The following is a 24,696-nucleotide window of genomic DNA, read 5'->3' as shown; positions in this document are numbered from 1 at the left end:
TCCTTTGCAGGTCCCGACGGCGACCGCGACTTCCCCGACTCCAGCTTCTCTGGCGCAAGCAGATTTTTGTACCAACAGGATTGGCGCTAGAGGAAGGGGCTGAACCTTCGCAGTACCCTTGTTCTTGAAGGAGTGTTCAACGGAGCCACCTCCGATTGTCTCTCCGACACCCACTCCTTATTTTCCCCCGTGGGATCCACACTCGATGCCTCCACGCAAGGCGTCCACACGACGGTCCACGGCCTCCACGGCCAGATCTCAGGCTCCGGCCTCCCCTCCTGTTTCTCAGCCTCCTCCTCCTCCTCCAGCGGCAGCGGTCGGTGCGGAGCAATTCGACTTGCTGGCACAACAGGTCAGAGGCCTCGTCGAAGCTGTACAAGCGATGCAGCAGTAGCAACCACAGGCATCGGCGCATCCGGAAGGGGCATCTCCGAAATGCCAGAATCCGACGGCGGGGCGGGCCACCTGGGCTAGCCGCCCCGTCCTTCCCGGGAAAACAAATCGAGGGTAGAGAGCCCTCAATCGGATCATGACTCCACCCCTGGAAGATCCCTGCCCCCGTTCTGCCAAAGGACCCTCGAGACTCGAAGTCGAGAGGATTTCCTAGACCGGAGGCTCCAGGAGATGAACGACGGATTGAAGAACTCCGCCACGCACCCCCCGCTTATGGTGAGGATATTTGCACTGACCCTCCCTTCTCTCAAATGATCATGCAGGAATCGATCCCGCCAAACTTCAAGCTTCCCCAGTTCGAAAGCTACGACGGGACTTCAGACCCGGTTGATCATCTGGAGGCCTTCCGGACGATGATGCTGCTTCACGGCGCTCCTGACGCCATCTTATACCGGGCTTTCCCGTCTACTTTGAAGGGAGCAGCGAGGAACTGGTACTCGGCTTTGAAGCCGGGTACCATCTTTTCCTTCGATCAAATGAGCCACCAATTTGTGGCCCATTTTGTCAGCAGCTGGCATCTCCAGAAGGGTTCGGAGTCCCTCATCAACATCAAGCAGAGGGAAGGGGAGTCCATACGGGCCTACGTCAACCACTTTAACATCGCAGCGTTGGAGGTCCGGAACTTGGACCAATCAGTTGCCATGGCCGCCCTGAAAGGTGGCCTTCAGAAGAATGATCTTTTATTCTCCCTGGAGAAGAAGTACCCCAGGAATTTTGCCGATTTACTGGCTCGGGCTGAAGGATACGCCCGAGCGGAAGAAGCCTTCAGAATGAAGGACGAAGAGACAGCAAGGGAGCGTCAAGCGGGAGATTCGAGTAAGCCCGCAGTTGAGAAAAGGCCAAAGGAAGCCCGCCGCATTCCCGATCCCCTCCTAGGCATAAGCGCGCCCATACTCCACCCCGGGACGCAGGCAGAGAAGCCCGGACCGCGGGGTTCGACGGGGCTCCCCACCAGGGAGATTTTGCAACTACGCCCCCCTCAACGCCTCGAAGGCCCAGGTATTAATGGAGGTCAGGGAGCAGCTCCCTAGGCCGGAGAGGATGCACACACATCCCGGGAAGCGCAACCCCAACAAGTTCTGCCTCTACCACCGCGACCACGGCCACGACACCGAAGAATGCATCCAGCTCCAGGACGAGATCGAGGAGCTCATTCGATGAGGTCGACTCGACAGATTCATCCGCCGCAGGCCTGAGGGTAGAGGAGACCGGCCAAGAGCCCTCCCACAGCCTGAACCGCAGAAAAGGGAGGAGCAACCCGGGGACCGGCCTCCCATCGGGACCATCGACTCCATCACCGGAGGGCCTCAAGGAGGACCGGAAAAAACTGTAAATGTATCACTTACGATTTCACCTTGAATCTACTTTTCTTTCTACCTAACGTGCCCTTCCCACCTGGCGTGGATGTATTATGACTGGATATGATCCCTCCAAAAACACAGCCATGTCAGGAACAGGAGGAGAACCTCGTCCTGACATGAGCAAAGTCAAAGGCCCGGTTCTTTTAGACCGGATGGGGGAGAGGCCTTACAACGCCTTAATGCGCCCCCACAGCCATGTCAGGAACAGGAGGAGAACCTCGTCCTGACATGAGCAAAGTCAAAGGCCTGGTTCTTTTAGACCGGATGGGGGGAGAGGCCTTACAGCACCCAAATGTGCCCCCACAGCCATGTCAGGAACAGGAGGAGAACCTCGTCCTTACATGAGCAAAGTCGAAGGCCCGGTTCTTTTAGACCGGATGGGGGGAGAGGCCTTACAGCGCCCAAATGTGCCCCCACAGCCATGTCAGGAACAGGAGGAGAACCTCGTCCTGACATGAGCAAAGTCGAAGGCCCGGTTCTTTTAGACCGGATGGGGGGAGAGGCCTTGCAGCACCCTAACGCGCCCCCGCAACCAGGCTGGTAACGAGAGGAGAACCTCACACCGACTCGAGCAAAAAGGAAGACCTCACCCGGACTCCTACGGGAGCCGGGTTCCGCCTACAAGGAAGACTTCACCCGGACTCCTACGGGAGCCGGGTTCCGCCTACAAGGAAGACTTCACCCGGACTCCTACGGGAGTCGGGTTCCGCCTATAAGGAAGGCTTCACCCGGACTCCTACGGGAGCCGGATTCCGCCTACAAGGAAGACTTCACCCGGACTCCTACGGGAGCCGGGTTCCGCCTACACGGAAGACTTCACCCGGACTCCTACGGGAGCCGGGTTCCGCCTACAAGGAAGATTTCACCCGGACTCCCCGGACTCCTACGGGAGCCGGGTTCCGCCTACACGGAAGACTTCACCCGGACTCCTACGGGAGCCGGGTTCCGCCTACAAGGAAGATTTCACCCGGACTCCTACGGGAGCCGGGTTCCGCCTACACGGAAGACTTCACCCGGACTCCTACGGGAGCCGGGTTCCACCTATAAGGAAGACTTCACTCGGACTCCTACGGGAGCCGGGTTTCACCTACAAGGAAGATGATAGCCTATTTCGCAAGTGCACGAAATCGCTCAAGTAATATAATGATAAATAAGAGATCGTTCCCACGAGGACTGAGTTTAATTACCAAAAATGAACGCTAATTTTACTAATATCTAAACGATCAAAACTGAATGATAATGGAAAATAAAATTAACTCTAAAGAACTCAATGAAAGCTGAATCAAAATTCGATTGATAAAGCACTAGGGTATATCTGATTTCACTTGGACCAATTATCAATTCCAGCTATTCCGATTAATAATCTAAATTTAATTATTAATGCAAGGATAAATAATCTTAAATTATTTAATAATCTCTCCCGAGTCTTATTAAATATACTAATTAAAACCTATAATCTATCTTCCAATAGTAAAATAGATTTCAATTAGTTCAACAAGCACAGTGATTATTTTCAAGATCCCACAGGTCAAATCTTCTGCTCCCGCTCCAATTATTATTCCTATGATGTTTGTTATTAACTCCAATTTATAATCTTCCTTCCCAGTACCAATTATAAATCAAAATCAATCAAGTACCAAAGATAATAATACTTAAAAGCATTAAGCGCAAATAACAAACAATTACATTAACAAAGAAAATTAATACAAGATTCTGGAATTGAAATTTAATTCAAGCTACATCAGGTACCCTAGCTAGAAATTTAGCTTTTCATCATAACAAAATCAAACTCAAGTTTACTTGAATAAAACTCCAAAATCATCCTAACAATGAGTTCTAGAAAATAAATTCAAAGTAAACAAGAGAAAGAAAAAACTCTGAAGGAATTGCAGAGCCGAATGAATCTTCTCTTCAAATCTTCCAGATACTCCAAACTCTCCTTGCTTGATTTCTAGCTTTCAAAGATGATTCTCCTCCCTTCCTGCTGGTGTTTTAGGATCCTTAAATAGGGCTAGGGCTAGGGTTAAGGTGGTATTTTTCTCATGATTTTATTCTATATATCATTCTTTTTATTTGGTATAGAATCTCTCCTCCTTTGGATAGGTTTTAAGCAACCACCAGCCATCTACTCCTTATGCTGCCCAAATTTTCTGATTTTATTATGATTTCCATAGTAAAAGAAGGAAAGGAGGCATGGTTAATTAGAGGAGAAGAATTTCTTCCTTTCTGGGTCCACAAAATCTGCAAAACAAGGTAAGGTTTCGGCTGCCCAAATCAAGTTTTTCAAGAATTAGTTTCAATTCTTTCTCAGTTTGCTCTTCATGCAGAATTAGTTTGGACTCTGATTTTCTTCCATTTAATTCTTTCCAAGATAGCTCTTTGCCACCCAAAATTAGTTGCCATATCAAATCTTTGTGCCAAGAAATACTAAGAAGAATCTGGGTGTATCGGGTGTTTCTTGTTGTGTCCAACATTGTTACCAACTTCAACCTATTGTAGCCACCTCATTTGGAATCCAAATTCAATTCTGTAAATTATGTTCCTTTCTTGCTTCTCTCAAAATTTTGTAGGATCTAATCTTGCTCAATTTGGAGTCCTGTAGCTTACCTTTTAGGGGTCCTCACACCAAAATATCTAGAATTTAGATTGGTTGACTAGATGGGAGAGATTAACTGCTTGATTTATTTCCTGCACCTCTAGTTTCTTTTCTGGATGATGATGCCAAAAAGGATAAGGTGTGGGGTCCATTGATATCTTGATTTGGTTATTCTGCTTTGAGATGGACTCTGATTTTGATGCAAGACCTGATGACTCCGGATGACAAACCCTGCTGAATCGGACTCAACCAATTTCACTTAATTTGACCTTTAAAACATGGTTAAGCCCATTTAGGTGTGACCTGGCTCAATTACCTGCAATTGACATAAAACATATCAGGTTCTTACATTTATTTAGTTAATTATTATACCAATTTCATCAAAATCATTAAAAACTAATAATAATAATTACTATAAAAATGCAATACATCAAATACCCCCAAACCTAAGTTTTTGGTTGTCCCCAAGCAAAAGAAAAGTCCAAATCAAAAATGGAGAATCTCAAAAAAATTAATGCTAAAAACTTTATTTAACATTAATATACTCAAAATCCATCTAGACACAAGGGAGTAATACCCAAATGCCATGGCTTAACCACCCCAACTCAAAATCGAAAAGCAAACCCACAAGCTAACTATTCCAAACTCATTCATACTCAAACAAAATTACGCACAATCAATAGCTACCCTGCTTCCTTTAGGTTTTAATAAAATAATTCGGTTCAAACATCCAATCCTGAATGCAAAATCCTATCAGCCCATCTCCACTAGTGCAAACAACGTACTCAAGAGATCAATAGGACTTTTTCGGATAAAAAAAAATGGAAAGCAAGCAACAAGAATGATGGTTATGGTCACATAAGTGAAAATAAATTAACCACAATAAATCAGAGCATACTCAATTACTTATGCTTTACATCCCTTCCTTTATTTATTTTATTTTATACTTTTAGAACAGCCTATACACTTTGGCACTCTTCCTTAAGTCATCATTTGCCTTTTTACGCGAATACCGATATTGGTGATGAAGGCACCCAGTTACTCAGCAAGTCATATACTCAAAGTGCTTTGCATACTCATAATTCAAGTCACTGTTTGACGTAAAAGCAAACATGGGGCTCATGAATGCTCCTAGTTACTAGGCAACTTGAAACAGCGGAGTAGATTGTGCTTTTTTTTTTTTTTTTTTTTTTTTTTTTTTTAAGGGAAGGAAAACTAAAAATTCAGTATGCTCTAACCATTATACTCAATTTATTCTCAAAAAATATGAACAGTAGATATGAGATAGGATGAAAAGAAAATACAAGGGGTCAAAAAGGATATGCCAAAGGAATGCCTATATCATTTCTCTCAAGTAAATTGTCTACATTTTATTGCAACAAAGCTCACAAATAGGATTGGTGAAGCAAAGTAACTATCTCCTATACAAGATTTTATTTAAGTATTTACAAGTTTAAAACAGTCAATCCCTGAATTTGACTTCCAAATTTAAAGCTAAGATAGCCAAACAATAACACAAAAGTAAAATTGTCCCCCTCTATATCCTTACAAGTGATCAATGAATCAACATTCCAAATTTTTTTTTTTTTAAATTTTATTAAAAAATAAAGATAAAGATGCAAACATAATGGCAATCCTATATTATTAACACGAAATGCTCATGCAAATGCACCCCCAAATCTGAATTGGACATTGTGCTCAATGACAAGATCATCATCACAATACATATTATAGTAAGGCATTCTTAAAGGTTAGGGGTACTCCCCTTTGTAGCGTGCCTATACGCTTGTGCGAGTTTGCAACTCGTCCTCAGTCATTTCATCTCTCTTGTCTTCTTCAATGTGCCTACAAAAAGTGAACAACGTCCATTCAAACCTTGAAAATATAGTGAGGATTAAAATTGACTCAAAAAATAAAGAAAATAAAAAGAATTTTTGCTTGGGTTGCCTCCCAAGAAGCGCTAGTTTATAGTCGTTAGCTTGACTATCCCAATGCATTATGTCAGTGCTATGGAGATTTTTGGTTGCTCAAATCCTCCATCTATGTATTCCTTCAACCTTTGCCCATTGACTTTGAAGGTCCTATCACCACTCTTCAGCTCAACAGCTCCATGTGGAAAAACTTGTATAATCTCAAATGGACCTGACCACCTAGACCAGAGCTTGCCTGGAAATAGCTTTAGGCGAGAGTTATACAGCAACACCTTTTGTCCTGGTTGGAATTCACGCCTCACAATATGTTTGTCATGCCATCTTTTCGTTCTCTCCTTATAAATTCTTGCATTTTCATATGCATGGAGGCGAACTCATCAAGTTCATTAAGCTGCAATAACCTTTTCTCCCCAGCAGCTTCCATATTGAAATTTAGCAACCTAGTTGCCCAGTAAGCTCGATGCTCTAGCTCCACAGGTAAATGGCATGCTTTTCCATAAACTAGACGATACGGGGACATCCCAATTGGCGTTTTGAATGCTGTTCTATATGCCCATAACGCATCATCTAATTTTAGGGACCAGTCCTTTCTTGATGAGTTGACAGTAGTCTCCAATATTCTTTTAATTTCACGGTTGGAGATCTCTACTTGTCCACTTGTTTGAGGATGATATGGTGTTCCTACACGATGAGTAACACTGTATTTTATCAATAGAGAATCCAAATAACGATTACAAAAATGCTTACCTCCATCCGTGATGATAGCTCTTGGAATACCAAAGTGTGTGAATATGTATTTCTTTAAGAACTTGAGCACACTCTTGGCATCATTAGAGGGAAGTGCTACTGCCTCAATCCATTTGGATACATAATTCACCGCCACCAGGATGTATTGATTTGAATGAGAAGGTGGAAAAGGCCCCATAAAATCTAATCCCCACACATCGAACAGTTCTACTTCAAGGATATTGGTTAGTGGCATTTCCTGTCTAAAAGAAATATTTCCAGTTCTTTGACATCGATCACAAGAAGAAACAAAAGCAATAGCATCTTTAAACAGGTTAGGCCAATAAAAACCACACTGTAATACTTTAGCAGCTATTTTGTTGGGTCCAAGATGGCCTCCACACTCTAATGAATGGCAGTGTTTTAAAATATTTTTCATTTCATCATCAGGCACACATTTCCTAATAAGCTGATCTGGACAATACTTATATAAATATGGATCCTCCCAAAAATAATATTTTGCATCATGTAAAAATTTCTTTTTTTGCTGGTAATTAAATTTCGGAGGAATAATATCACATGCCTTAAAATTAACAATATCAGCATACCAAGGTGTACTAGATATGAGTAATGCAAATAATTGCTCATCAGGGAATGACTCATTAATGGGTACCTCAGTGTTCTCAATTTCTTTACTTAACTCTAACCGAGACAAGTGATCTGCTACAAGATTTTCTGCTCCTTTCTTATCCCTAATCTCCAAGTCAAATTCCTGCAATAAGAGCACCCAACGAATTAGTCTCGATTTCGCATCCTTCTTTTCAAGTAAATATTTAATTACTGAGTGATCAGTATAAACTATTGTTTTTGCTCCTATAAGATATGGCCTAAATTTATCAAAAGCAAAAACAATGGCGAGCAACTCTTTTTCTGTGGTGGCATAGTTCAACTGTGCATTATTCAGTGTTCGACTCGCATAGTACACCATATGAAGTCTATTCTCCTTTCTTTGTCCCAAGACTGCTCCTATAGCATAGTCGCTTGCATCACACATGAGTTCAAATGGTAGATTCCAGTCAGGTGCAGTGATGATAGGAGCTGAGATTAATTCTCTTTTTAACCTGTTAAAAGCAACCAAACACTCATCAGTAATTTTAAAAGGTGCATCCTTGATCAATAAATTACAAAGAGTTTGGTAATTTTAGAGAAGTCTTTTATAAATCTTCTATAGAAGCCAGCATGCCCTAAGAAACTCCTCACTCCTTTAACAGATGTTGGTGGTGGTAATTTCTCAATGACCTCCACCTTTGCTTTGTCTACTTCTATCCCTCTAGATGAAATCTTATGGCCTAAAACTACTCCTTCCTGCACCATAAAATGACATTTCTCCCAGTTCAACACAAGATTAGTTTCTTCACAACGCTGTAGAACTTGGGAGAGGTTAGTCAAACACATATCAAAAGAAGGACCAAAAACTGAAAAATCATCCATAAAGATTTCAATGAATTTTTCAACCATATCAGAGAATATAGACATCATACATCTTTGAAAAGTTGCAGGTGCATTACATAACCCAAATGGCATTCTCCTATATGCAAATGTTCCATATGGACAAGTAAATGTAATTTTTTCTTGATCCTCAGGTACAATAGGAATTTGAAAATATCCTGAATAACCATCTAAAAAATAGTAGAAGGGATATCCGGACAATCTCTCAAGCATCTGGTCAATAAAAGGCAAAGGAAAATGGTCCTTTCATGTGGCTTTGTTTAACTTCCTATAATCAATACACACACGCCAACCAGTGACTGTTCTAGTGGGTATCAGCTCATTTTTATTATTTGTAATAACAGTCATCCCCCCTTTCTTAGGAACTACTTGAACAGGACTCACCCAATACTATCAGAAATAGGATAGATAATTCCTGCATCAAGTAACTTCATTACTTCAGCTCTAACTACTTCCTTCATATTAGGATTTATCCTACGTTGATGCTCAATTGAAGGTTTGTAGTTTTCTTCCATTAAAATTTTATGCATGCATATACTGGGACTAATTCCCTTAATATCATCAATAGACCAGCCTAATGCTCTCTTATGCTTTTTCAACACATGCAACAATTTTTTTTCTTGTTCGTAGACAAATGAGCAGATATAATGACAGGAAAAATAGATGAGTCTCCCAAGAATGCATATCTTAAGTGAGAAGGGAGCTGCTTAAGCTCAAGCTTGGGGTTTGGCTTAGCCTCTACTGAATCCTGTATTTTCTCAACATCATTTAATACATCAACATGCTATTTATTTTTAACACCATCAATCAAGTCATATTCAGAATTGTCAATTATTTCACTAACAAATTTATTAATCACATCTAATCTAAAACATTCATCATTCTCAAGAGGATATTTAGAAGAATTAAGCACGTTAAAAATTACCTCTTCTTGTCCCACTCTTAAAGTAAGCTTACCCTCATGGACATCTATAAGTGCCTTGCCAGTTGCAAGGAATGGATGCCCCAATATCAAAGGAACCTCTCTATCTTCCTCCATATCCAAGACAATGAAATCCACTGGGAAGATAAATTTGTCCACCTTGACTAATACATCCTCCACTATGCCTTTAGGATATGTCACCGATCGATCAGCTAGTTGTAATGAGACACTGGTTGTTTCACATCCCCTAGTCCAAGCTTCCTGAAAACAGATAAAGGCATTAAGTTAATGCTAGCACCTAAATCGCACAATGCTTTAGTGAATTCGATATTGCCAATATTGCATGGAATTGTAAAACTCCCTGGATCTTTTAATTTTGATGGCAACTTGTTCTGAATGATCGCACTGCACTCTTCGGTGAGCATGACTGTCTCATGGTCCTCTAGCCTTCTCTTTTTGGAAAGGATGTCCTTCAAGAATTTGGCATAGCTAGGCATCTGAGCTAATGCCTCCGCAAATGGAATATTTATGTGTAGTTTCTTAAGACCTCTAAAAACTTCAGAAAGTTTTGTCATCCTTACTTTGCTTGAGCCTTTGAGGAAAAGGAACTGGTGGATTGTAGGCTTTACTGGCTCTTCCTTTTTCTCTTTTAGCTTCTCTTTGACCATAGTCTCTTCTTGAGTTTGTTCCTTTACTTGTTCTTTAACAGGCTCTTTCCCTTGTTGTTCCCTAGTTGTTTTCCACTCCTCAAGGTAATTGTCTTCACATGCTCCTTCGGGTTCGTTTCAGTATTGCTAGGCAATGATCCTTGAGTTCTGTTAGCTACCATATTGGCCAACTGTCCCATTTGTATTTCCAAATTTTTAATGGCAGCTTGCTGGTTTTGAAATTTGCCTTAGTTTCACCCATGAAATCAGTAGTGGCCTTGGTGAGAGTTGCAACCAATTCTTCCAGGTTAGACTTCTTTTCTTGCTGTGGAAAACCAGGTGGTCCTCTATTCTGATAATTCTGTTGTTGCTGTTGATTTCCCCAGGAAAAATTTGGATGGTTCTTCCAGGCAGGCGTGTAGGTGTTTGAGTATGGATTGTTCTGTTGCTTCCTTGGTTTGCCACATATTGCACTTGTTCTTGTACTGGAGGCATGAATGAGCTGTCAATCGGGCAATCTCGAGTAGCATGTTGCCCAGTACACATCTCACAGGTCTGCACACAAGTATTGACAGCATTAATAGATAAATGATCTAATTTTTTGAAAAGAGTGTCTACCTTTGCATTGAGTGCAGTAATAGCTCTATCTCATGAACCCCAGCAGGTCTCCTCGCCATGTTTCTCTCATTGGGCCATTGGTAATTGTTGTTGGCCATTTCCTCCAAAAGATCATAGGCCTCATCAAGCGACTTCCCCATCAATGAACCTCCAGCAGCAGCATCAATATTAATTCTGGTATGGTTGTTCAGCCCATTGTAGAAGGTTTGCACAACCAACCATTTAGGCAGCCCGTGGTTGGACACCTCCTAAGCAGATCCTTGAACCTTTCCCAGGCTTCATATAAGGTCTCCATATCGAATTGCACAAAGGTTTGGATGTCAGTCCTCAACTTGGCAGTCTTAGCAGGTGGAAAGAATTTTGCCAAAAATTTTTGTGCTAAGTCATTCCAAGTGGTGATCGAGCCAGCAGGAAGAGACTGTAACCATGCTTTAGCCTTGTCTCTAAGTGAAAACGGGAACAATCTTAACCGAATTGCATCATCTGACACTCCATTATGCTTAAGGGTATCACATATCTCCAAAAAGTTTGCAATGTGCGCATTAGGGTCATCATTGGGCAATCCTCCAAACTGAACTGCTGTCTGGATCATTTGGATCAAAGCAGGCTTGATCTCAAAGTTGTTTGCTTGCACAGGTGGTCTTGTGATGCTAGATGAAGCTCCATTCACGGTAGGCATGGCATAATCCCGCAGTGCCCTGGGGTTTGCCTCTCTAGCAACCTCATTATTTCCTACTAGGATTACTTCTCTCCTTGGATCTTCAGCCATTTTTGGATCTACTTTTGCCTCAGATTTCTTCCTTTCTCTGACTGCTTTAATGTTTTGTTTACAAGTGCGTTCAATTTCTTGACTTGAAATGGGATTTGATTCAATTCTTACCAGTCGACCCGATTCTCTTTTCCAAGTTGTAATTTTGAAAGATTATTATCTTCTTTTTTTTTTTTTTTTTTAAGAGAAGAGAGAAGAGGAAAGAGAGAGAAAAGAGTTCTAGAGATGAGTCCTAAGGAGTCCTAAATCTAGAGATGAAAGAGAAGAGTGTTTTAATTAGGTTTAAATTTTAATGGCAAACAAGTTAGCACAAAATGGACTTTCTATCCTAGGGTTAACCTAGATCTAGACAGCTCCTAACTGTTCCAAGATCGCCTTCAAGCACTCCAAGCCCAAAACTGACTAACTGTCTCGGCCAGGTAAGTGTAAGATGTGGGAGGTCCCCTGCTTGTTGCTTTCCTTAGACACCAACTGAGTTGGCCAGGTCAGACAACGGAACCAATTGAAAACCACCTTCTTAAACCACTTGCCTTAGACACCGAGCAATTAATCAATTCGAACCCGGTCTAACTTTAGGGCTTTCTTGTCCTATTGAGCTCGAATATCCTAGGGCCAACGTTTAATTGATTTTAGATTAAGGTCTAGGTTATGCAGATGAAGGATGTGGTTTTTGGGCTAAGGAAGGGTGATCAAATCCCCACCTTATCTGATTAATGGGTTAAGTGCCCTTAAAGTTAATTATGGAGATGCAATGCAAAGAAACAAGATGTCCAATCAAGTTTGATTTTTTTTTTTTATATTTTTGGTTATACTATATTAGTTAAGCGTTATGAAATGTCAGTGATTTTTTTTTTTAAATATCTAAGAAATAAAATATCTAGATTACTAGTAAAATCAACTATTCTTGATATTAAAGCACCAGTCCCCGGCAACGGTGCCAAAAACTTGATAGCCTATTTCGCAAGTGCACGAAATCGCTCAAGTAATATAATGATAAATAAGAGATCGTTCCCACGAGGACTGAGTTTAATTACCAAAAATGAACGCTAATTTTACTAATATCTAAACGATCGAAACTGAATGATAATGGAAAATAAAATTAACTCTAAAGAACTCAATGAAAGCTGAATCAAAATTTGATTGATAAAGCACTAGGGTATATCTGATTTCACTTGGACCAATTATCAATTCCAGCTATTCCGATTAATAATCTAAATTTAATTATTAATGCAAGGATAAATAATCCTAAATTATTTAATAATCTCTCCGAGTCTTATTAAATATACTAATTAAAACCTATAATCTATCTTCCAATAGTAAAATAGATTTCAATTAGTTCAACAAGCACAGTGATTATTTTCAAGATCCCACAGGTCAAATCTTCTGCTCCCGCTCCAATTATTATTCCTATGATGTTTGTTATTAACTCCAATTTATAATCTTCCTTCCCAGTACCAATTATAAATCGAAATCAATCAAGTACCAAAGATAATAATACTTAAAAGCATTAAGTGCAAATAACAAATAATTGCATTAACAAAGAAAATTAATACAAGATTCTGGAATTGAAATTAAATCCAAGCTACATCAGGTACCCTAGCTAGAAATTTAGCTTTTCATCATATCAAAATCAAACTCAAGTTTACTTGAATAAAACTCCAAAATCATCCTAACAATGAGTTCTAGAAAATAAATTCAAAGTAAACAAGAGAAAGAATTAAAAACTCTGAAGGAATTGCAGAGCCGAATGAATCTTCTCTTCAAATCTTCCAGATACTCCAAACTCTCCTTGCTTGATTTCTAGCTTTCAAAGATGATTCTCCTCCCTCCTTGCTGGTGTTTTAGGATCCTTAAATAGGGCTAGGGCTAGGGTTAAGGTGGTATTTTTCCATGATTTTATTCTATATATCATTCTTTTTATTTGGTATAGAATCTCTCCTCCTTTGGATAGGCTTTAAGCAACCACCAGCCATCTACTCCTTATGCTGCCCAAATTTTTTGATTTTATTATGATTTCCATAGTAAAAGAAGGAAAGGAGGCATGGTTAATTAGAGGAGAAGAATTTCTTCCTTCTGGGTCCACAAAATCTGCAAAACAAGGTAAGGTTTCGGCTGCCCAAATCAAGTTTTTCAAGAATTGGTTCCAATTCTTTCTCAGTTTGCTCCTCATGCAGAATTAGTTTGGACTCTGATTTTCTTTCATTTAATTCTTTCCAAGATAGCTCTTTGCCACCCAAAATTGGTTGCCATATCAGATCTTTGTGCCAAGAAACACTAAGAAGAATCTGGGTGTATCGGGTGTTTCTTGTTGTGTCCAACATTGTTACCAACTTCAACCTACTGTAGCCACCTCATCTGGAATCCAAATTCAATTCTGTAAATTATGTTCCTTTCTTGCTTCTCTCAAAATTCTGTAGGATCTAATCTTGCTCAATTTGGAGTCCTGTAGCTTGCCTTTTAGGGGTCCTCACACCAAAATATCCAGAATTTAGATTGGTTGACTAGATGGGAGAGATTAACTGCTTGATTTATTTCCTGCACCTCTAGTTTCTTTTCTGGCTGATGATGCCAAAAAGGATAAGGTGTGGGGTCCATTGATATCTTGATTTGGTTATTCTGCTTTGAGATGGACTCTGATTTTGATGCAAGACCTGATGACTCCGGATGACAAACCCTGCTGAATCGGACTCAACCAATTTCACTTAATTTGACCTTTAAAACATGGTTAAGCCCAATTAGGTGTGACCTGGCTCAATTACCTGCAATTGACATAAAACATATCAGGTTCTTATATTTATTTAGTTAATTATTATACCAATTTCATCAAAATCATTAAAAACTAATAATAATAATTACTATAAAAATAATACATCAGAAATACTAAGGATCAATGGCTTATCTATGGAGAATCTGACTTAAAACATGTGGAGTTTACAGACTCTAATTTTCAATCGGATCATGACGACAGTAAGAGCATGTCAGGATATCTTTATACCCTAAACGATGGAGCAATCTGCTGGAAACGTTCCAAACAGCACCTGTGGTTGACTCTACTTGTGAGGCAGAATATATCGCGGCATCCAATACTGCGAAGAAAGCTGTGTGATTATGAAAGTTCATCAACGAGCTCAGAGTAGCACCCTCTCCTGATGGCCCCATCTTGTTGTACTGTGACAATACTAGTGCTATTGTTCAAGTGAAAGAATCGAAGTCACATCAGCGGATCAAGCATATTCTGCACCGCTACCACCTGATCCGAGAGATCGTGGATCGAGATGACATCGAGCTTCAGAAGATCGATGGAAAGAAGAACCTGACCGACCCATTTACTAAAGTCCTTGATGTCAAGGAGTTCAAAGACTACAAATCAAAGATGGGTATACGATACTGTACCGATTGGCTTTAGTCCAAGTGGGAGTTGTTGGGAATTATGTCCCAAAGTCAATTGTCATCTTGTTGACAGTTGTGCTTATCATTGTAATTGTATATGAATTATTGAATTAATAAATTTTATTTAATTTTTTCATCACTGTGTACATCTCATTTTGAACTCCTGTTATGTGATGAAGTCTTTAGGACTATTTGATTCGATATAGGAGGATATATCGTTTAGTCCTTAAATATTAAGTTCATGACCAAATGATATACTATTATTAGGATGATAGCTACATCAAGTATAGGTCATTGTGTGCCATGTACGTTGGTTGTCCTCTTAATCAAGGAGTGTGGAGATACTGACATGGCATGCAAGTGAGACGTAGGAGTACATCTCACTGAACGTGACCAATTGCTGAGCACTCTGCTGTCAAGAGTAGCTCACGAAGGATATGGGTATAAGTGTCCCTCCGACCTGAGATCACCATGGTGACTTACAAGCAACTCACTATGCTTTGGTGTCAGACTATCTGAATTTTTAATTCAGTGATGAATGATTTTTGAGCATAGTCAAGTACTTGCGAAGTCAGTGTGTGAGTCAAGATGGAATTGACCCCTCAGAATAAGTAGGAGTTAATGTATCAGTGTGTTTCAATTCAGTAAAATTTGATCGGAGTAATCCATGTGATGGATTTTGAAAATTAAAATATAATGTGGATGACCATATCAGAGTTGGCAGTTAAATCCTAGGTCACCTTATTTTGATCAAAGATATGAATTATACGGTAACCATATGCCAATAAGTTCTTGAATGATGCTTTGCAATCTTTCGACTAATCCAGACGTCGGGTATCATTGCTAGATGGTCATTTTGATTGGTATAGAAAGATTATTTTCATACTACCAGCTTAGGTTTGAATCTATGGGGTCACACTTAAAAGAAGTTTTTGACTAATCATATGGCTGATCAATGATTAAGAATCATTCTAGGGTAAAACAGTCAATTCGATTGATAATTAATCCTATGCAAAAGTTGCAATAAATCAATTCACTAATTGTTGGTGAATTATGGAAGGATTGATTAGTAATTATATTGCTAATTAATTTAATTTGATTGAATATTGAGATTTGGATCGAATCTAATTGAATTGGATTCAATTTGGTTTGACCCGATTAGGTTATGAGATGACCAATCGCTAAGGGTGTTCGATTCCTGATATGATCAGGACTTGAGCTCAATTAATTTATGATTTGATTAAAATTTGATCAAAGTTATTTGATACCTAATTAAATTTAGTTTAATGGTCCAATTGGGTTTAACCTAATTTGGTTGGGTTAAGAATCTAATTGGATGAGAAAAATAATTCGAATTCGAATATTTTGCACCTCCTTTATCTGTGCCCTCTTATCTTCACATGAAAAATATTTTATATGATTTTTTCTTATACTCAAAAGCCTTTTCTATATCCTCATCTAAGTCCTTTTGAATTAGAAATTGGTTGGTTTAAATTTGAGTTTAAATTGGTTTGAATTTGAATGAAAATCTAGAGTCCAAATTGAGTTGGACTCTCCTCTTCACGCCACCACATTTCTCCATACATAAAATATTTTGTGTGAGATTTTTTACACTATTTTGATATTGGTCGACCCCTCTCTGAGTTTATAAGATAAGGATGAAGTTTGGTTTAAAATTTAATTCAAATTTAATTTGAATTGGTGATAAGGATCAACCAACACTTGAATTTGAACCAAAACTACCTTATTGTTATCCTTATCTTCCATGGGATGCCAACCTTAAAAGGGGATTAGTTTTGTGTGACATTAGAAGTGATTTTTGGGATTAGAAACTTGAGAGAGGGGACATAAAAGGTTGAGAGTGGGTTGGACTTCCGTGCATGAGAAACAGAGGAAGTGTTCTTCCTCTCAAGCGTGAGCTGTAGGTTCTAAGGTTTCATCTCTAGATTTTGTGAGAAGAAAAATACAAGAGTGAGTCTTGTCCAATCTTCCTCACCACTACCTGCTCATAAAGCTTCATCTTTTAATTTGAAAGAATTTGAGAGATCCAAAGAAAGGAGCTTGAATCAGCCATCCAGAGCCTTCGACGTGAGCTAGCACTCCCGCGAAGGAAGATCCGATTAGAGCTTTGAGTGGATGATCTGTAAAGGTCGGATGACCTATGTGGCTGCTCGACATCAGTGAGAGCTTTGTACCATGCTTACCAGTAGTGGAGATCATCGACCCGTGAAAAGGTGATGAGTTCTGAACTCTACCAACATAATCTAAAAGTTAGATCAAATTCAAGGCATCGATGTGATCGATTCAGTTTTCTATTTTATAGCAGATTTTATATGTAAATTTTTTATATCATAAATTCTTAATAATAGTTTAGATCTAATCTAAGGTATGTTTAGAAAATTAAAATATTTAATCTTTTATTATTTTACTATAAAATTTTAAAAATACATGCTTTGAACTACCCTTTTTTTTTTCAATCGAGCCATCCTCGGGCCTGATCATTTATTAGTTAGAATTATTGAGTAGGTTCATGTTAATGGTTTGACCTAATCAAAACTTTCAGTGGAGGCCCATCGCCTATTGAAATAAAATTTGGGGTTAAATTAACTTCTAAAATTTTTTAGAGAAATAATTGGTTGAAAACCTACCCATAGGTGCATATAGATTGATTGAGTCATCCTTAGGCCTGTATGCAGTCTATGTGGATTCTAGTACCCGCTAAGAAATTAAAGTAATTCTTCAAATTGGAGGTAGAGGCTATCAATTCGTATAAAATAATGAGAGAATCTTTAGACTAAAGTTTAAATCTTTAGACTTAATCAATTTATAAATATTGAGATCTTATATTTTTCTTTCAGTTATGGCTAGATATCTGTTGTTCCATTCACTATTTGATAGTGACTTATTTATAGGATTCAACTTTGATAGATGGTATCGAAAGTTACAAATAGTTCTAGAGCATAAATGGATCCTAAATATGATTATGGATCTAGCATCTGATGTTCCACATCCAACATACATGATGCGATCAAAGGCACTTATCAAAAGTGGCCAAATGATCATATTCCGTATGAAATTTTTTGAGAGCAGTAAAGAATATGAATTTAGTTGTAAATTCGATGATGCTTAGTGGGAGGAAATCCTTCAAATGTTGAAGGAGTTTTTTTGCACCTCTGAAGATGTGTCTTCAGTGGACAGTAATCTTTGAAAAAAAAAAAGGTACAAAAGAGTCATGCTTGAGCTAATGAGTCTGAACTGACAAAAGAGTCTAAGGTTAACCTAGTCTGGTAGAGTCCCTTGATCCGAACAGGCTAAAGAAGAGAAATCAACAAATAGTTGCTGGATAAAGTACTTATATGATAACACCTTATGATTTCTCTATCTGTGATACTACTACCTAGGTATTGAATATCAAAAGTCCATGCAAATTATTGCAATGACTTTAGATTAGTAGAAAGATTGAAAATCGTAAGAGATTTCTGAACATTGGAGATAAAAGTTATGTTCCAATCCTGATTTTAAAAATTGTCGAGCCTATTTTCAATTCTAACAATATCATTTTAGTGATTATCACTATTGTCTAATGATTTTTATGATATCATTATAGATGATGTCAAAATCATGGTGGATAATTTAGAAATGATATTTACACAGCCTGTTAGTATAATGTACACAATCAAATAAATGCCCTAAAGTAGATTATGTCATTGATTCCTATCTTTGGCAATTTAGGCTTGATCATTTAACAAGAATAGGATCAATAGGAGATAATTCTCGAAGTCAATAATTATAAATCATTGTCAACCTATCAATCCATCTTCTTAGTAAGATGATCAAGTTATCTTTTGCTAGAAAAGATGAACGAGCCAATGATGTTCTAAATCTGATACATACTGATGTATTGGATCTACGAACATATATTTGCCATAAATTTAGATTATTTGAAATGTTCAAATAATTCCTTAATGAGATAGAGAAGCAACATGGAAGAGTATTAAAACTCTTCAGTCAGACCAAAGAGGAGAATGCTTTTTCGGTAATATTTTTGACATATCTAGAAGAGAATAGGATTCTCTCTTATTGGTATCAACTTTGTTAGATATAGTTCAATCTATGATGGGGTTTATAAATTTATCAGTCTTCTTTTAGGGTTATGCTCTTGAGACTACTTGTTATATTCTAAATTGAATTTTGAATTAATCAGTTGTAAGGACTCCATATGAAATATGGACTAGGCATAAGCCGATACTTTCTTACCTTAGGATTTGGGAGTGTTTGTTTTATGTCAAGCATTTGCAAACCGATTAGCTTGGATCTCAGTCCTATATGTATTATTTTATAGGATAATCCCAAAGAATCTAGGAGATATAACTTCTACTATGCTAAAGAATAAGAGTTGTTTGGCATTCCTTTCAAAAAAAGAGTACCTTGGTGAAAGAACTGATGCCTTTAATGTGGAACTTATGAAGTTCAATAGGTAGAAGAACAGACACAATCTGTGAACTCATAGAATCGAATTTGATTAGATCAAACCCAAAATCCATTGTAGAAGCACCATTAAGAAGATCCAGTAGGGTACCGCATCCATCGGATAGATACGTCGATTTCTAGTTTTGGGATGTGATCCTATTGAACTCAATCAGAACAACAAAAATTTGATCACCTACATGGATGTCATGTAGAGGTCCGACTCTGATTAATGGCTTGGAGCTATAGAGTTCGAAATGAAGTCCATAATGGTCAATGGTGTATGGATACTCATTGATCCACTTAAAAAAGTAAAGCCCAAAAGGTAAGTGGATCTTCAATATGATTAGAGAGCGCAAATGAGAAAGTGGAGACCTAAAATGCCCGTCTGGTTGCTTAAGGATATTGTCAATATTATGGTATAGATCATAACGAGATAATTTTCTCCTATGACAATGCTAAATATTTTGAAGTTGGAACGTGCATTTTGATAAATGATCAAAATGCATGGCTTCATTGAGAACGAAGATAAACTTTGCAAATATAAATGGATTAATAGTTCTATGAGTATATTTCTTATTTTGTATGTGAATGAAATTCTCTTAATCAGAAATAATATTCCTTACATTACAGAGAAAAAAGGTTTCGCTATTATCATAGTTCTCTGTAAAGAACTTTGAAAAAATATTTCTCATCCTAGGAATGAAGATCTATAGAGATAGATCTAAGAGGCTGCTGAGATTTTTTCAGTTCAGCATACATAGGGTATTTATGAGTAGAATTTATTCTATCATGTATACTATGTATGAGATCGAATATGGTATACTCACTAGAATAATGAGTGGATACCTGCAAGATCTAGATGAGAATCACTGGAAGGTCATCCTTAAGTATTAGAAAAATACTAAGGGCTGGTGATTCGATTATAGAGAATTTCACTTAAAACTTATAGAGTATGACTCTAATTTTTAGTTAGACATAATAATAGCAAGAACGTGTTGGAATACATCCTTACCCTAAATAATGGAGCAATCTACTGGAAAGGTTCCAAGCAGAGCAATATAGCCAAATTCAAATTACGAGGCTGAATGCATTGCAGCATTCAATGTTTGCAAGAAAGCTATGTGATTGTACAGGTTCACTGACAAGCTAGGAGTGGCATCCATCGATGATGGTCCTGCTGTATTGTACAACACTGGAGCCATAGCTCATGCCAAGGAGCCAAAGTCCCATTAACTTATCAAGCATTTTGCATCGCTACTACCTTATTCGAAAAATCTGTTAAGGTAACGTCGAACTTTAGAAGATCGATGAAAAGAGAATATGACCAACCCATTTACTAAAGCCTCGGTATCTAGGAGTTCTGAGATAATAAATCGAAGAGGGGTATATGATACTATACTGATTGACTTGAGTCCAAGTGGAAGTTGTTGGAAAATATGTTCTAAAGCCAATCATTTGATGATTGTGCTAATTATAAATGTATGTGAATTGATAAATAATAAAAGTTATTTGACCTTTTTCATCACAAGGTTACATCTTCTAATGAACTCCTATGTTGTGATGAAGTCCTTAAGACTTTTTTGATGGATAAAGGAGGATTTATCGTGTAGTCCTTAAATTGATTCGCGACCAAACGATATGCTATTACTAAGATGATAACGATATCAAGTGTAGGTCGTTGTGTGCCATATGCGTTGGTTGTCCTCATAACCAAATAGTGTGGAGACACTGATATGACATGTAGGTGAGATGTAGGAGTACATCGTTACTGAATGTAACCAACTGTGGAGCACTCTGCTGTTAAGGATAGCTCACAAAGGGTATCGGTATAAGTGTCTCTCCGACCTGAGATCACCATGGTGACTTGCAAGCAACTCACTATACTTTGGTATCGGACTAATTGAGTTTTTAATTTAGTAATGAAAGATTTTTGGATGCAGTCAAGTACTTATCAAGTCAGTACATGAGTCAAGATGGGATTGATCCCTCTGAATTAGTAGGAGTTAATGTATCAATATATTTTAATTTAGCAAAATATGGGTCCGGATAATCTATATGATATATTCAAAAGATTGAAATACAATATAGATGACTTATTTAAGATTGATAGTTAAATTCTGGGTCATCCTCAAGCATTAGGGTCAAAGAGATGAATTATACGGTAACCATATGCCAATAGGTTTTTGAATGTTGCTTCACCTTCATTCGATCTATCCGGATGTTGGGTCACCATTGCTAGATGGTTACATCGATTAGTTTAAAAATTTATTTTTATACTACCAGCTTAGGTTCAAACCTATGGGATCACACTCAAAAGAAGTTTCTGACTGATCATGTGGCTGATCAATGATTGAGAATCATTCAAGGGCTTAATCGTCAATTCGATTGATAGTTAATCTTGTGCAAAAGTTGCAATAAATTTATTCATCAAGTGTTAGTGAATTAATAAAAGATTAATTAGTAATTAGATTACCTATTAGCTCAATTTGATTGAGCAAAGAGGATTAAATAAAATCTAATCGAATTAGATTCAATTAGGTGTGACCCGTTTAGGTTATGAGATGACCTAATCGCTAAGGGAGACATATCTCCGATTTGATCAAAATTTTGGTTCAATTAATTCTTAATTTGATTAAGATTTGACTAAATATTTATAAATCTAATTAGATTAGATTTTATCTATTGGGCTAAATCAGATGTGATTAGGTTTGGATTCAAATAAGGAAATAAAGAGTCCATTTAGGATTGGACTCTTCCTCCCTATGCGCCTCCCACTTTGATGCCATCTTTCTCCATGCTGAAATAGTTTTTGTATAAAATTTTTTTATGCCAAAGAGTCCTTTCTCTTTTCTATCTCACATCAATATTTGGGTAGGATCAAATTTTAAATGGTATGTTCAAATTTGATTTGAAATAGGATACCATATAGATAATATTTGACATTATCTCTAAGACCTGGCGGCCAACTTATTTTTTTCTCCTTATGTGTGTGACATTTTAAGGAGATTTTTCATGAAAAATTAGATAAGATCTGGTTCTACCATGGAAAATAAGAAAGGAGGCATCCCATATTTTTTTGTGGTGTGTATTGGCATGGAATTGTGAAGGGAGGTGATATCTCATGGAAGAGTCCAAATGTTGTTGGACTCTTCACCCTACCTCCTTACATGCCTAATAAAAAGGGTTCTATTTTTTGTTATGTGTGTGTAAGAGATCAGGAAGAGAGCTTTCATGGTGAGGAGCCTTGGGCATCAGTTCATGGCATGAAAAAGAGGAGAAGAGTCCTCCCTCTTTGGGTTAGCACAAAAGCTGAATTCTAGAGTTTCTTCCTTAGGATTTGGGAAGAGAAAAAAGAAAAGAAAAAATTATTTCTTTCTCTATCTTTCTTCTATCTCTTCATCTTATCTAGAAGTCCATCTTTAACCTCTGAAAGAATTTTAAAAATTTAAACAAAAGATCCAGATCAATCAAGAAGAAGGTCTTCGAGTGAGCTAGCACTCTCGAGTAGACCGATCAAATCAAAGCTTCGAGTGGATTTTTTATAGAGGTCGAATGCATGTACGGCTTGAGCAACTAACAAGGACCCTCTCTACTATGTTCATCAGCAACGGTGATCGTCGACCCATTTTCAAGTATCTAGTTCTGAACTCAGATTAGAAGTGGATGTGATCTACTACTTATATCCATACATGTAGATTTTATTATATGATTATTTCAGATTTTATATACAATATATCATATCATAGATCTTACAGTAGGTTGATTTGATGATTAGATCATATACATATTAGATTAATTTGATTAAGCTAATTGTCTTCTACTGTAATTTATTTGAAAAAGTTTCAAAATACATACATGAAATTACCTAAGTTCACCAACAAGAGAGGTGCAGATAGAAAGGTGAAGACCTATAAAGTCCATCTGATTGTCAAGGATTATCATCAACATTATGGTATTGACTATGTGAGATATTTTCTCCTATGGCAATGCTCAAATCCATTCAGATTATACTTGTGATAGCAGCACATACGGACTATAAAATCTGACAAATAGATGTGAAAATAATTTTTTTAAATGGAGAACTAAAAAAAGATGTGTATATGATACAGTCTGAAGATTTTACATCTACAGATGAGTCTAAGGTGTGCAAGCTTCAGAGATCCATCTATGGATTGAAGAAGGCATCTCAGAGTTGGAACATACATTTTGATAAAGTGATCAAAATATATGACTTCGTTCGGAACGGAGAAGAACCTGCATTTACAAATAGGTTAACAACTCTGTGGTTGTATTTCTTATTCTGTATGTAGATAACATTCTTTTAATCAAAAAAAATATCCTGCATTATAGGAAATAAAGGTTTAGTTATTGTCTCAGTTCTCTATGAAGGACTTGAAAGAAGCATCCTACATCTTTGGGATAAAAATCTATAGAGATATATCAAAAAGGTTGCTTGGATTGTCTCAATCCAGGTACATAGACATCATGCTGAAATGGTTTGGCATGGAGAATTCCAAGAAAGGCTATCTCCCGATAGGTCATGAAATTTTTCTCTCGAAAAGGGATTATCCGACAACTCCTTAAGAAAGAGAGCGTATGAATATAATTTTATATACTTCGATAGTAGGTTCTATAATATACACCATGGCATGTACAAGATCAGATGTGGCAAGTCACTAGGGGTAGTGAGCCGATACCAGTCTAATCCAAGAGAAATCACTGAAAGATTGTAAAGACCATCCTTAAGTATTTGAGAAATACTAAAGATCAGTGGCTTATTTATGGAGAATCTGACTTGAAACTAATAGGGTTCACCGACTCTAACTTTCAGTCAGACCATGATAATAGCAAGAGCGTGTTAGATACATATTTATCCTGAATGATGGAGCAATCTGCTAAAAAAGTTTTAAGCAGCACATCGTGGCCGACTCTGTTTGTGAGGTGGAGTATATCGGCATCTGATACTGCGAAGGAAACTATGTGGTTATGAAAGTTCATCGACGAGCTCAGAGTGGCACCCTCTATTGATAGCTCTATCCTATTGTACTGCGACAGTACTGGAGCTATAGCTCGAGTCAAAGAGTCGAAGTCCCATCAGCACACTAAGCATATTTTGCATCGCTACTATCTTATCTGAGGGATTGTGGATCGAGGTGACGTCGACCTTCAGAAGATCGACAGAAAGAAGAACCTGACTGACATATTTATTAAAGCTCTCAAAGTCAAAGGGTTCGATAATCAAAAGTTGAAGATAGGTATATGATACTGTACCAATTGGCTTTAGCTCAAGTGAGAGTTGTTGAA

The sequence above is a fragment of the Elaeis guineensis genome, chromosome 11 (genome assembly GCF_000442705.2).
Source record: "Elaeis guineensis isolate ETL-2024a chromosome 11, EG11, whole genome shotgun sequence".
NCBI classification, from domain to species: Eukaryota; Viridiplantae; Streptophyta; class Magnoliopsida; order Arecales; family Arecaceae; genus Elaeis; species Elaeis guineensis.
This window is presented reverse-complemented; position numbering follows the sequence as displayed.